The sequence below is a fragment of the Pelophylax lessonae genome (assembly GCF_965119305.1).
Source record: "Pelophylax lessonae genome assembly, chromosome: 1".
NCBI classification, from domain to species: Eukaryota; Metazoa; Chordata; class Amphibia; order Anura; family Ranidae; genus Pelophylax; species Pelophylax lessonae.
In genome coordinates this window covers 851,225,473-851,239,748 of record NC_138768.1, presented here as the reverse complement: position 1 = coordinate 851,239,748, position 14,276 = coordinate 851,225,473, and the positions used below count along the sequence as shown (strand labels likewise).

The 14,276-nt window shown below is 50.1% G+C and overlaps 1 protein-coding gene across 1 annotated transcript in view; it reads left to right on the top strand.

Annotated features, from left to right (window-relative positions):
- Positions 1-8,742: 8,742 nt before the first annotated feature.
- The window catches only part of PAIP2B (poly(A) binding protein interacting protein 2B), a 56,357-nt gene continuing 50,823 nt past the window's right edge, over positions 8,743-14,276 (top strand). Inside the window, exon 1 of the mRNA XM_082253264.1 lies at positions 8,743-8,905. The gene's annotated coding sequence lies outside the window, so the exon portion shown is untranslated. The remainder of the gene's footprint in view (positions 8,906-14,276) is intronic.

Sequence of the window (14,276 nt, the reverse complement as noted above, 5' to 3'; positions counted from 1 at the left end):
GACCCTAAGAACACCATCCCTACAGTCAAACACAGAGGTGGAAACATGACGCTTTGGGTTGTTTCTCTGCTAAAGGTACAGGCCAACTTTAGTGCATTGAGGGGTCAATGGATGGGGCCATATATTGTAAAATCATGGATGAGAACCTTCTTCCCTCAGCCACAACACTGAAGATGAGTCATGGATGGGCCCTCCAGCATAACAATGACCCAAAACATACCGCCAAGGCAACAAAGAAGCAGTTCAAGAAGAAGAACATTAAGGTCACTGAGTGGCCTTGCCAGTCTCCAGACCTTAATCCTAACGTATGTAAATGTATGGAGGGAGCTGAAACTTGGAGTGCCAAGCGACAGCCAAGAAACTTTAAGGATTTAGAGAATATCTGTAGAGAAGAGTGGACCAAAATACCTCCTGAGATGTATGCAAACCTGGTCACCAACTACAAGAAATGTCTTAACTCTGTGCTTGCCAACAAGGGTTTCTCCACGAAATACTAATTCGTGTTTTGCTTGGGGATCAAATAATAAGATTTTTGTACTTACCGTAAAATCCATTTCTCTGAGTTCAATGACAGACACAGCGCTCCATATTCAAAACCATAGGGTTATATCGCCCCCTACAGGAGTAGGACACTAGGCAGAAAAAACAACTTGACTATGCCTATGGGCAGTCCTAGCTGGTATACATCCCTCTCTCTGCTATGGGCCATGCTATCTGCTATATCGGTTTACTAACAAGCAGTATCAGAAGTATCAAAGACTCCATACAGGGGTGGGTGCTGTTTCCGTCAATGAACTCAGAGAAATGGATTTTACTGTAAAAATCCTATTTTCTTTTTTGTTCATTGACGGACACAGCGCTCCATATTCCGAACCATTGGGACGTCCCCAAGCAGTGACAAAAACATGAGGAATGGGACAAAAGATCAAAGGCTAACACAAAAAGCCAACCAGGTAACAGGAGCTCAACAAAAAAAAACAACAGGAGCCAAACCTGAACAATACACCCCCAAGAGGAACCAGACCCTCTAAACAGCAGCCTGAAAAACCTTGCGGCCAAAAGAAGCATCCACAGATGCCAAAACATCCACTTTGTAGAAATTTGTGAAAGTATCCACAGACGAACAGGTGGACGCCTTGCAAACCTGCTTCACTGACGCCTGATGACGGAAGGCCCAGGAAGCACTAAGCGCCCAAGTAGAGTGCACCTTGACAGGGAAAGGAGGAACCTGACCCTTAATAAAATAGGCCTGAATCACCGCCTGTCTGATCCAACCGGAAATGGCAGCAGAAGAAGTGGACAGCCCTTTTCTTGGCCCGTCTGTGATCACAAAAAGTGAGTCTGACCTCCGAAAAACTCTGTGGTTGCCAGATGCACCCAAATTACCCAAACCACATCCAGGGCATGCAATGAAAATTCCTTACGATAAGCGGGCTTGGAAACGCAATGTCTTCATATAAATGGACGTCAGAGACAACCTTTTTTTTTTGGAAAATTATTTTTATTGATTTTATAAAAGAACAGTAAACAGTAACAGACAGTTACAGAAAACAAGGCAGACAATAAAACAACAGCGTCCACCCATGTATACCCACAATACCCCCCCCCCCCAAAAACAGTCACCAGCACCCCAAATAAAGGCCAGGAGAGTCGAGGTCTGGAGGTCGGCGCAGGCCAATGCCAAAGGACATCCAGGCCAACCCCGACCCCGGAGAAAAACACCCCCAAGTTCCTTATAATCAGAAAATCACACCCCTCCATCCCCTGGGGATGCACCATATCTATACAGTGCAAAGCGAACCTCAATATCTACCTATAGAATGGAACTTCAGATACAACAGTGCAAAATTCAATAGGTATAATACTAAGGGTCATACGCAGGGCCAGTGTCTAACGCAAGTACATAAGAAAAATATATCAACCTACAGTATCCGAGGATTCAACCCATGCCTTCCAAACCTTTTCAAACTTTTTGGGGCAGCCCCTTGATACATAAGTTGCCTTGTAAAGTGGCAAGGCTGCATTAACCAAGCCCTTCTAGGACAACAGCGAAGGTGGATGTACCTTCTTCCAATGTAATAAGATCGCCTTTTTTGCATAGAACAGGAGGATGCCAAGTAGTGTTCTGTGTGCCACCGAGGGAATCGAAGTCAGAGACAACCTTAGGTAGGAACGACAGACGTGGATGAAGAACCACCTTATCTTTGTGGACCACTAAACAACAAGATAATGCCACCAGTTCCGACACCCTACAAGCAGAGGTGATAGCCACCAAAAAAAGCCACCTTCTGTGACAGCGTAAGCAGAGGGATCTCCCGAATATTTTCAAAGGGAGGCTTCTGGAGAACTGAGAGCACCAAGTTCAAATCTCACTGAGGAAACTGCACTGGCGGAGTCAGTTGTCGAACTTCTTGAATGAAAGTACGCAACAAGGAATGCGTTGCTAAAGGTCGCTGAAAGAAGCCTGCCAAGGCAGACACTTGGCCCTTGATGGTACTCAAGGCCAACTTCTGCTATACAGCTCGTTGAAGGAAGGTCAAAATCTGAGCCACCGAAAAACAACGAGGGTGAACACCGATCGACTCACACCACGAAATGTACGCTTTCCACATATGATAGAAAATCTTTCTAGAGGTAGACTTCCTAGCCTTCAGCATATTCAGAATCACCGACTCAGGCAAACCTCTATCCTTCAGCACCTGGCTTTCAACAGCCAGGCTGTCAAAGCCAGCGATTGTAAAGCAGGATGGAAAAATGGCCCTTAAGACAGCAGGTCCTCCCTGGGAGGCACTCTCCAAGAGATGTCGGCGACCAGTCGCACTAGGTCGGCGTACCAAGACCCGCCCCACCACAGACATATCAGATAAAACACGTCCGAATAAACTGATCACTCCCCTTGGTCCAGCGCCTGCCGACTGAAATAGTCCGCCTGCCAATTTTCCACACCTGGAAAGTGCACGGCGGAGAGGGCCGGAATGAAGCATTTTGCCCACCGGAAAATGTCTGAGACCTCCAGAGCTGCCAACACACTTTTGTTCCACCCTGGTGATTGACATAAGCCACTGCCATGGCATTATGACTGGATCCGCACCAGGAGCCAAGAGTTCCAAGACATTGTTCGGTAGCCTGGATTCTTCCAGCGTACAACAACCCTAGGATGAGCTTCCCACCCGGACAGGCTGGCATCCGTCGTGACCACTGGCCAATACAAAGGGAGAAAAGACTTGCCCTGCCGAAGGGTCGGAGAATGAAGCCACCAGACCAGGGAACCCCTGGTTTCCCGGCTCAGACGAATCTGATTGTTGTCCAGAGACTTTGGACCCTTTGTCCCATTTTACCAGGAGATCCCTCTGAAAGAACTGTGCAAATGGGACCGCCTCGAAGGTAGATACCATCAGGCTCAGCACTCGCATTCAAGTCCAGAGGGAGGACCACCTGTGGGACAGCAACAGATGAATCGCAGAATGCAACTTCTGGAGTTTGCCCAGAGGAAGAAACAATCTGGCCAGAGCTGAATGCAGAGTTAGACCCAGCTAATCCAATTTGCTGGACAGAATCAAGGCAGACTTCTGGCAGTTCAAAAGCCAAGCCAACCAAACTCTTTCAAGGTCTAAGTAACGATCTCCACGTCTATCTGTCAATGCAGACAAGGACACTGCTTGCAAGAGGAGATCATCCAAGTTGCCCAGCACAGCAATCCCCCACTGCCGTAGCAACGCCAAAACTGGGGCCAACACCTTTGTGAAGACCTGAGGAGCTGAGGTGAGACCAAAGGGTAACAGCCATGAACTGATAGTGCTCCACTTCCACAGCAAAGTGGAGGAAACTCTGGTGTTGGGCACATATTAGAATGTGCAAGTAAGTATCTTTGATGTCGATAGAGGCGAAGAAATCCCCCTAATGTAGGGATGCCACCACCATACGAATTGACTTCATTCTGAATTTCTGTCCCCGTACAAAACGGTTCAGGGCCTTGAGGTCCAGAATTGGACTGACCTTGCCCTCCTTTTTCGGGATTGTAAACAGGTTTGAATAAAAACCTTGAAACTGTTCCGATACTGGAACCGGGACAATAACTCCCTGATGCAACTTGTCCTGAACCGCCCTGCAAAGAGCTTGCAACCAATTTGGGGACAGACACACAGTGGAGGGAAAGAACTGTCCCGAAGGGCAAGAACGAAACTCTATCTTGTAACTGGACAGAATTACTTTGTGGACCCAATTGTCATTCACCAAGGAGGCCTATGGGCCTGGAAACCAGCAAAGACGTCCCCCCCCACCCCAGACATGGGTGAGGGCGCACCTTCATGCTGAAGGGGGCCTTGTCCATGGGTCTATGGAAACCCGCTCTTGGTTTGCCGGACGAGGGTCATTTGGAACCTCCCGAGGAGGACTTGAAAGGTTTGGAACTGTCATGGTCTTACCTTCTTGCTGTTCTCCTTCGTTTGACATGTGCTGGCGGCCATCTTGGTTTCTGGGTTTCTTGTAGCCTCCCACCCTGCGGCTCCTCCTTCCCACTGGGAGGAGCTGGATGCCTAGCTCATATATATAGGAGGTCTGTGGCTTCAGTTCCTTGCTTGGTCCTCCTGTGTTCACATGCTTCTAAGACTGCTGCTGCTTCTGGTCCCTGATCCTGGCTTCGTCTGACTACCCTGCTGGTTCCTGATCCTGGCTTCGTCTGACTACCCTGCTGGTTCCTGATCCTGGCTTCGTCTGACTACCCTGCTGGTTCCTGATCCCGGCTTCGTCTGACCACCCTCCTGGCTCCTGACCTCTGGCTTCGCAAGGACTCTGCCTCGGTTTCGCCATCCGTTTGGACTTTTGCTTTACAGCTTGATTTTCAATAAAGCCTTCTTATTTTCACTTATCTGTTGTTGTACGTCTGGTTCATGGTTCCGTGACAGGAACCCTTGTTAGTGGCTCCTGAAGGATGAAAAAAACTTTTTGTGTGCCGAGAAAGAAGTGCCGCGTCTCAGACGAGGCTCCTTTCCCTTCCCGGATTGTGAAAGGAAAGTACACTTCTCCCTGTTGAGACTCTTATTGATATCATCGAGGGTAGCCCCAAACAAGCGATCGCCTTGAAAAGTGAGATCCTTCTTGGAGGTTTGATCCACAGACCAACACCTAAGCCACAAAACCCGCCAAAGCACCCCTGCCAAAATGAAGTGTAGCACCCTACAGGTAGGTGCTAGGTAAAGTATAGTGGGCCTTGGCTGCTTAACAGCAGGGCCATGATTTCAGCTCGACTGTTATGTCTCCCAGGTGAGGTTACTGAGAGGGGAGTCTCCCCACTGGCTCTGTGAGAGTATTCTCATAGGGCAGTGGAGGAAACCCAATCAGTGGCTCAATCAGGCTTGTATCTACCCCAGAAGGCATTTACTGCCACAGAGGATTCTGGGAGAGTGGGTATAAGTTTGAAGGGAACGCATGACGCAGCGTCTTTGGCTGGAAGCAGAGTCCCAGGAGGGAGAGTACGGCTGTCTTGCCTCCTGTCAGAGGAAGCGGGTGTCCCGGGTGGCGGCCTGGGAATCCAAAGAGTGTGAAGCTGAGCTGCAGAGGGGATCCGGTGTGCCGAGAACCAGCGGGGAGAGAGGGGTCCAGTTCCCGGAAAGCCTATAAAGGTCGTGAATACTGTTGACTGCTCCTGGGGGTCTGCCTAGAGTCAAAGGAGACCACTCCGGAGAAGGTTTTAGGGATCCAGGAGTTCCCTTGCGGTTGAAGGGGGTGCCTAGTCAGAGGACTCTGAAGTATTAGAGGGGGTACCTAGGTAGAGGACCCTGAAGTGTGAAAGGGGGCGCCTGTAGTTTGGGCCCTGAAGAGTCAGTGTACAGTGGGAAGTGTACAAGGTTAAGAGTTGCAGCAGCACAAGTATCTACACAGAGCAACCTCAGCCAGTGCAGGGCTAGAAGGGATCTGTTCAGTGACTTTTTGAGCTAAAGCAGTGTCAGGAGTCCAGTGTTCTACAGTCCTGGATCTTCTGAATTAAAGTCGGGGTTCCAGCACAGTTTCAGTACTACAGTGCCTATAGGCGTCAGGAAGCGCTGGTCGGCATTCAGCTGGCATCAAGGCAGCGCCAACAGGCATTTTTCTTCAAGTGTCCCAAAGTGTACCTAGTTGAGCCAGAGGAGTATCCCACCCATTCCCTTTTCCGATCCCCTAAATACAATAAAACAAACAAACCAAAGATGCCGGAATGGTCATTGTCTCAGTTCTCACACCTGGGGTCACAACTCAAAAGTGTTGGAGGTGTCACCGGGTAACGATGGCCGACCCACCTCAGGCATAAGGCCTGGAAAAACTGCTACAGAGAGCACGGAAAGCAAAGGGGGGCCGCATTCAGAGCAGCATCAAACACAAATCGCAGTCCCTGGACCAACTGATCCACTAACTCAGTGATGGCGAACCTTGACACCCCAGATGTTTTGGAACTACATTTCCCATGATGCTCATGTACTCTGCAGTGTAGTTGAGCATCATGGGAAATGTAGTTCCAAAACATCTGGGGTGCCAAGGTTCGCCATCACTGCGGCCTAGCTCAACATAAGTAGGGGGAACCCTGCTCACTACCCAGACTCAGGTGCAAAAGTTTTGCCCATTCAGTTAGAGTCTGAGACACCAGGGCAGTGGCCAGGACTGGTCACAATGCCAAACCAGCAATGGTAAACATGTTACGGGCCACTGACTCCGCTTTCGTATCAGCTGGGTCCTTAACCACTTTACCACCGGAGGATTTTGCTGTCTTACGTCTGGGCCACTTTTTGCGATTCGGCACTGTGTGACTTTACCTGACAATTGCGCGGTCGTGCGACGCCGTACCCAAACAAAATTTACGTCCTTTTTTCCCCCACAAATAGAGCTTTCTTTTGGTGGTATTTGATCACCTGTGCGATTTTTACTTTTTGCGCTATAAACAAAAAAATAGCGACAATTTTGAAAAAATAACAATATTTTTCACATTTTTTTATATGAAATTCCCCCCCAAAAAAATGTAAAAATCAAAATTTTTTATCATTTTAGGCCAATTTGTTTTCTGCTACATATTTTTGGTAAAAAAAAAAATCGCAATAAGCGTATTTTAATTTAACCTGTTTACAACCGCCTGCCACAGATGTACTGCGGCAGGCAGCCGCTCCTGCGCGAACCACCGTGTCTGTACGGCGCTCGCTCCCAGGAGGCTAGGGGGCGCGCTCCCACCCCAGCTTTTCAGTGGGGAAGCTGATGCAGCAGGCAGGCGGCTCCGATTCCCGCCTGACACCCGCGATCGCTCTCCGCTGAGAGAGAAGGACGGTCGGCTGTTGTAAACACAGCTGACCGTTCTTCTCTCTGGAATGATCACAGAGTGCCTGTGATCCTTCTATATAGGATTACATGTCTCTATGGTCATTTCACAAGCCACGCCCCCCACAGTTAGAACCACTCCCCTAGGCCCACATTTAACCCCTTGATCACCCACAGGGTTAACCCCTTCCCTGCCAGTGTCACTATTATAGTAACAGTGCATATTTATAGCACTGATTACTGTAGTAATGTCACTGGTCCCCCCAAAAGTGTCAAAAATGTCAGTTAGGGGTCCGATCTGTCCGCCGCAATGTCGCAGTCCCGCTAAAAATCACAGATTGCCGCCATTACTAGTAAAAAAAAATGACATAAATCTTTCCCCTAGTTTGTAGACGTGATAACATTTGCGCAAACCAATCAAAATACGCTTATTGCGATTTTTTTTTACCAAAAATATGTAGCAGAAAACAAATTGGCCAAAAATGTTAGAAAATTTTGATTTTTACATTTTTTTTGGGAATGTCATATAGCAGAATGTGAAAAATATTGTTTTTTTTTTTTCAGAATTGTCGCTCTTTTTTTGTTTATAGCGCAAAAAATAAAAATCGCACAGGTGATCAAATACCACCAAAAGAAAGCTCTGTTTGTGGGAAAAAAAGGACGTCAATTTTTTTTGGGTACAGCGTCGCACGACCGCGCAATTGTCAGTTAAAGTCACGCAGTGCCGAATCGCAAAATACCCCCTGGTCAGGAAGGGGGTAAAATCTTCCGGGGCTTAAGTGGTTAAAGTCACGCAGCGCCAAGTTGAAAAAAGTGGCCTGGTCATTAAGGGGGCAAATCCTTCCGGTCTTAAAGTAAGTGGTTAACAACCCCCTCTGCTACTTAACTGACCAGATCAATATCCTAGGAGTTTCATTGCATTGATGCTATACTCTGATTATATAGCAGTGTATGAATATATATATATGTATATATCTATGTTAGACTATGAATGCCAGCACGTGTGACAGATTTCTCTCCTATGACCCCACATGGTCTCTCCATGCAGTTCACTTTCTGGCTCCTCCCACCTCCCTTCTGGAACGCCTCCTTCCCTTACTAATCTTTGTCCAGAAGCTCCTCCCACCTCCCCCCTACTATACACCGCCCTCTTCTCCCCTCGCAGTAAAGTTCGCAGAAGTAGCCCCTCCCACCTGCCCGCCCTTTTATTTACTAGTCCCAGCGGTGACGCCATTCCCCCCTTTCCTCTCCCAGATGAGAACGGGGCGTGGCCTCCCGCACGTGGGGAAGCGTACGTCGCTGTGTAGGGACGCTCGACCTCCGTACAGGCCCCGCCCCCTTTCTTTCGCCCAATCAGCGACCCCCGGACACCCTGCGCTGACTGGCCAACAAGAGCTGATGGTGTCCTCGCCTCCCTGACGTGGGTGAGAAAGGGGGCGGGGATACGGAGGCGCTCGCGAGGCTCACACATAGACGGAGAGAGCGGGAAGGGTGCGCGCATCGGCCGTCCGGTGTTACGAGCAGAGCGGGGGAGACCGAGCAGAAGAGAGGACAGGAGGAGAAGGAGGCGGAGACCACCGAGCGGGAGGAAACAGAACACCGACCGAGGCCCCGGGGCAGCCAGCAGGTGAGAGAGAGGGAATGCCGGCCTAGGCCTCACATTGTACCCACCACCTCCCCCCCTCCTCTCCTTATATATATCACTGCACCCCCCATCCGGGCCTCTCCCTCCCCCGGATACCCCTCACTGAGTCCTCCCCACACTGACAGCACACACCACGTGCTCTCTACTCCCCAATACCCCCTCCCCCTACCTCCATCTTCTGGGAGGAGTCACACTGACAGCCAATCCGCTTACAGCTTTTATTTTCAACAAGTAAAAGGCAGAATCTGATTGGTTACAGAGGCCCCAGTTGTAGTACCCCCCCCTTGGGTGCCATTATTTGACCTCATTACTGCCCCCCCATGTACTGTATACATACAGAGTATACCTCTCACTGTACTGCTAACATATTGCACTCCTCTGGGGTACATTCATATCCTACACTGAGATTACCCTGGGGGGAGGGGGATATACTATACTGTGACTACCCGGGGGGGGAGGAGGAGATCCCACACTGTGACTACCCAGGGGGGGGGGGGGATAGGAGGAGATCCCACACTGAGACTACCAAGGGGGGGGGGAGGATATCCCACACTGACTACCTGGGGGGGGGGGGGAGGGAGGAGATCCCACACTGTGGCTACCAAGGGGGGGGGAGGATATCCCACACTGACTACCTGGGGGGGGGGGAGGGAGGAGATCCCACACTGAGACTACCCAGGGGGGGGGGGAGAGGAGATCCCACACTGAGACTACCCAGGGGGGGGGGGAGAGGAGATCCCACACTGAGACTACCCAGGGGGGGGGAGGAGATCCCACACTGAGACTACCCAGGGGGGGGGGGAGAGGAGATCCCACACTGAGACTACCCAGGGGGGGGGAGGAGATCCCACACTGAGACTACCCGGGGGGGAAGGAGATCCCACACTGAGACTACCCAGGGGGGGGGAAGGAGATCCCACACTGAGACTACCCAGGGGGGGGGAAGGAGATCCCACACTGAGACTACCCGGGGGGGAAGGAGATCCCACACTGAGACTACCCAGGGGGGGGGAAGGAGATCCCACACTGAGACTACCCAGGGGGGGGGAAGGAGATCCCACACTGAGACTACCCAGGGGGGGGGAAGGAGATCCCACACTGAGACTACCCAGGGGGGGGGGAAGGAGATCCCACACTGAGACTACCCAGGGGGGGGGGAAGGAGATCCCACACTGAGACTACCCAGGGGGGGGGGAAGGAGATCCCACACTGAGACTACCCAGGGGGGGGGAAGGAGATCCCACACTGAGACTACCCAGGGGGGGGGAAGGAGATCCCACACTGAGACTACCCAGGGGGGGGGGAAGGAGATCCCACACTGAGACTACCCAGGGGGGGGGGGAAGGAGATCCCACACTGAGACTACCCAGGGGGGGGGGGAAGGAGATCCCACACTGAGACTACCCGGGGGGGGAGGAGATCCCACACTGTGACTACCCAGGGGGGGGGAATCGCACACTGTGACTACCCAGGGGGGGGGAATCGCACACTGTGACTACCCAGGGGGGGGATTCCACACTGTGACTACTCGGGGGGGGGGGGGGCACGAGATGATCCCACACGATGACTACCTTTGGGTGAGGGGCTTGTGAAATTATCAGAAACGTGTTCCTACATGGAAGGATCACATGAGGTCTATGATCATTTCAGAGAGAAGGGTCTTCTGTGTTGTATTGGAATTGAAATCCCCACTGTCTAGTGGGGGTGGGAGCGTGCTGCTGACGGGGTCGCGCTCCCCCCCCCCCCCCCCAGCACCAATCGCGCAACCAACGTAGGGGCTTCATCGATTCGTGCAGGAGGGCCAGCATACTGCAGTAAATGTGCGGCGGGCGGTCTGGAAGCTGTTAATAGAAGTCAATGCAGGCCGCTCCGATTAGAACGGTTCCATTGCACTGAATGGAGCGAGACTTGTCCGGGATCTGTCGCCCCCAGAGTGAACCAAGCCTCACAGTGTCCACCGCGTTGCCTGAGAAACGATCCAACAGTGTGATCGGCTTCTCCCATTGGAGATCAGAGTAGATTACTCTTTGATGGGAGGACTGGAGCGACCTCATGACATCACTTCCTGTCCAGGCTGGAAGTGAATAACTTTTTTTTTTTTTTTTTAAAGCAAATGAATCCAAAATCTCTCTTTTGTTTTTAAATGTAAAGAAGACCTCCTCTGTAACTAAACAGGTAATCTGTGATGGCATTCAAAGCATCGGCTACGGAGATTTTTAAGTAGCGTAGTTTGTCGCCATTCAGTGAGAGGACACAATTTCTAAAGTAAACAATTTCTAAAGTGTAACGTTTGGTATCTATTTACTCAGCATTACATCTTCTTTCATATGTTAGAAACAAAAATGGGTATTTTTTATTTTTTTTTTAATTAAAATGCATATCCATAATCAACACTCTTTAAAAGCCTTTACAGGTCACCAGTTTAGATTTGCACAGGAGGTCTGGTGCTAGAATTACTGCCCATGATCTGACGTACCTCACACACATGGGACGATTGCTGTGTGCATGACCGACGCATGCCGAGCCACTCCAGGACTGGGTACATGTTCCATCCTAAAAACAAAGCCAAACTTAACATTCAGTTTACTTCCTCACGAAGCAGAATATATAGATATCTGTGGGAATTTAGAGAATAAAAATCACACACAATGACCTGGATTGAACTGTCTAAGGCCCCTTTCACCCTAGTGCAACTTGTCCCGCGATTTTGGATCGCAAAATCGCATGACAAGTCGTTTTACGTTATTTTCAATGAGCCCCATTCATATCAGCGCGACTTGAAGTCGCACCGGCTTCAAAGTAGTCCCTGCACTACTTTGGCACGACTTTGAGGTCAAAGACATTCAAGCCCAGTCAAAGTCGCGGCAAAATCGCGCGACTTTGAAGTCGCACTAATGTGAAAGGGGCCTAAAGGATGACGACGTAACTGTGTACAGTATAGAATATAACACTTTTTCAATGGTAGATTTAACAGACCAAAAAGGAGCAAATAAGAGATCTTAAGTTTACGTTGGTTTAACCCTTTCCCACCCGCCCTGACATCCCCTTAGTGTTGGTAAACCCACAACAGTAAAATCAGTCTGTATATGCTGTAAAACATGCTGGTTATACTCACTGTGGGACCTAAGGGGTTAATCCTCTGCACTGTGTAAAAAGGCTGTTTGATCCTGTCTTATTTTCTCCTTTTCTTCCTCTGTCCCCAATGTATCACCTAATAGAACAGAGCCCTTGGAGGCACTCTGCACATGCTCAGTTTGGTGTGTATTGCTAGATTTTTATTTTTACTTTAGGGGGCATTTCATCAGCACAGGGCCAATCGGCACTGTCCGGACAGAGGGTCAGGGGTCATGCTGCCTCATAGGACAGTCAGAGGAGAATGAAAACCTCTCCTACAAGCTTTAACCAGACACGGATAGTCTCAAGACTGCTATATACTGCTGAGAAAAGGTGTTTAGCAGTTTATATATTTACTAAAATAATTTCCATGTTCTGTGTACTGTGGGAGACCAGATATAGTGAATGGTGGGTCCTTGGGAGACCAGACATAGTGAATGCTGGGTCCTGGGGAGACCAGATATAGTGAATGCTGGGTCCTGGGGAGACCAGACATAGTGAATGCTGGGTCCTGGGGAGACCAGACATAGTGAATGCTGGGTCCTTGGGAGACCAGACATAGTGAATGCTGGGTCCTGGGGAGACCAGACATGGGGAATGCTGGGTCCTGGGGAGACCAGATATAGTGAATGCTGGGTCCTGGGGAGACCAGATATAGGGAATGCAGGCTCCTGGGGAGACCAGATATAGGGAATGCAGGCTCCTGGGGAGACCAGATATAGGGAATGCAGGCTTCTGGGGAGACCAGATATAGGGAATGCAGGCTCCTGGGGAGACCAGATATAGGGAATGCAGGCTCCTGGGGAGACCAGATATAGGGAATGCTGGGTCCTGGGGAGACCAGATATAGCGAATGCTGGGTCCTGGGGAGACCAGATATGGGGAATGCTGGCTCCTGGGGAGACCAGATATGGGGAATGCTGGCTCCTGGGGAGACCAGATATGGGGAATGCTGGGTCCTGGGGAGACCAGATATGGGGAATGCTGGGTCCTGGGGAGACCAGATATGGGGAATGCAGGCTCCTGGGGAGACCAGATATGGGGAATGCTGGCTCCTGGGGAGACCAGATATGGGGAATGCTGGCTCCTGGGGAGACCAGATATGGGGAATGCTGGCTCCTGGGGAGACCAGATATGGGGAATGCAGGCTCCTGGGGAGACCAGGTGTAGCGGAGTTCCACCCAAAAGTGGGACATTCGCTCATCTGCTTCCTTCCCCCCCCCCCCCCTTTCTGCTGCCACATTTTGGGGGGGGGGGGGGTACCTTCTTGTCAGGTACCCTTCCCCACTTCTGGGAGACAGTCCTGCGCTGCCCTCCTTTGGAAGTTCTGTCCCCCTCCCCTCCAACATATACTTGTCAGCTACCGTATTCCCCCTGCTATTGAGGGTATTGTAAGCATCGGTAACGTTGATTGACGCTCTGCAATGAACTTCTAGATAGTCATCCCTGTGGTTTTCTTTTATTACTTTCTGTACTCCTCATTGTATCTGTATAGTGCGACTAGGTTAGGAGGGGTGGGGGGCCTTTAGCGCCAGGGGGATTTTCCTGACAACGCTGTTGGTTTTGTATACAGGTTGTAAATGTGATGTTTTGGCATACTTCACTTGGGTATATTTTTATGTATTAATAGAGTAGCAGAACTTTTCAAAGGGATATGCCATAGGTATGGTCTCCCCTTTAGTAATGTCTGATGGCTTAAAGTGGTTGTAAAGGCAGAGGGTGCATTTATGATAAAAAGCCTTCAGTGTGCAGTAGCCCCACAATACTTACCTGTGCCCATCTCCATCCAGTGATGTTGCAGGAGTGTCTTGGCTGTCCGAGGCTCTCCCTCATTGGCTGACATGGCAGTGCAGCACCAATCGGCTTCCGCTGTGGTCAATCAAATTCAGTGAGCCAAAAAGTCGAGAGAGGGCCAGGCAGCTGGTCCTTTGTCTGAATGGACATGGGGAGCTGTGACTTGGCTCTGGTGCCCCTATAGCAAGCTGCTTGTTGTGGGGGCACTCAACAGGAGGGAGGGGCCAGGAGCACCGAAGAGGAACCCGAGAAGAGGAGGATCTGGGCCATTCTGCGCAAAACAAACTGCACAGAGCAGGTAAGTATAACATTTTTGTTTTAACAATAAAAAAAAGACGATTATCCCTTTAATTTATGGGCAGTGATCCCAAATGAATGTAGAGTACTAATGAACAGTACTCCCCTTTTTTTATTTTTTTGTATGGGTCCAGTTTTAAAGCGGAGT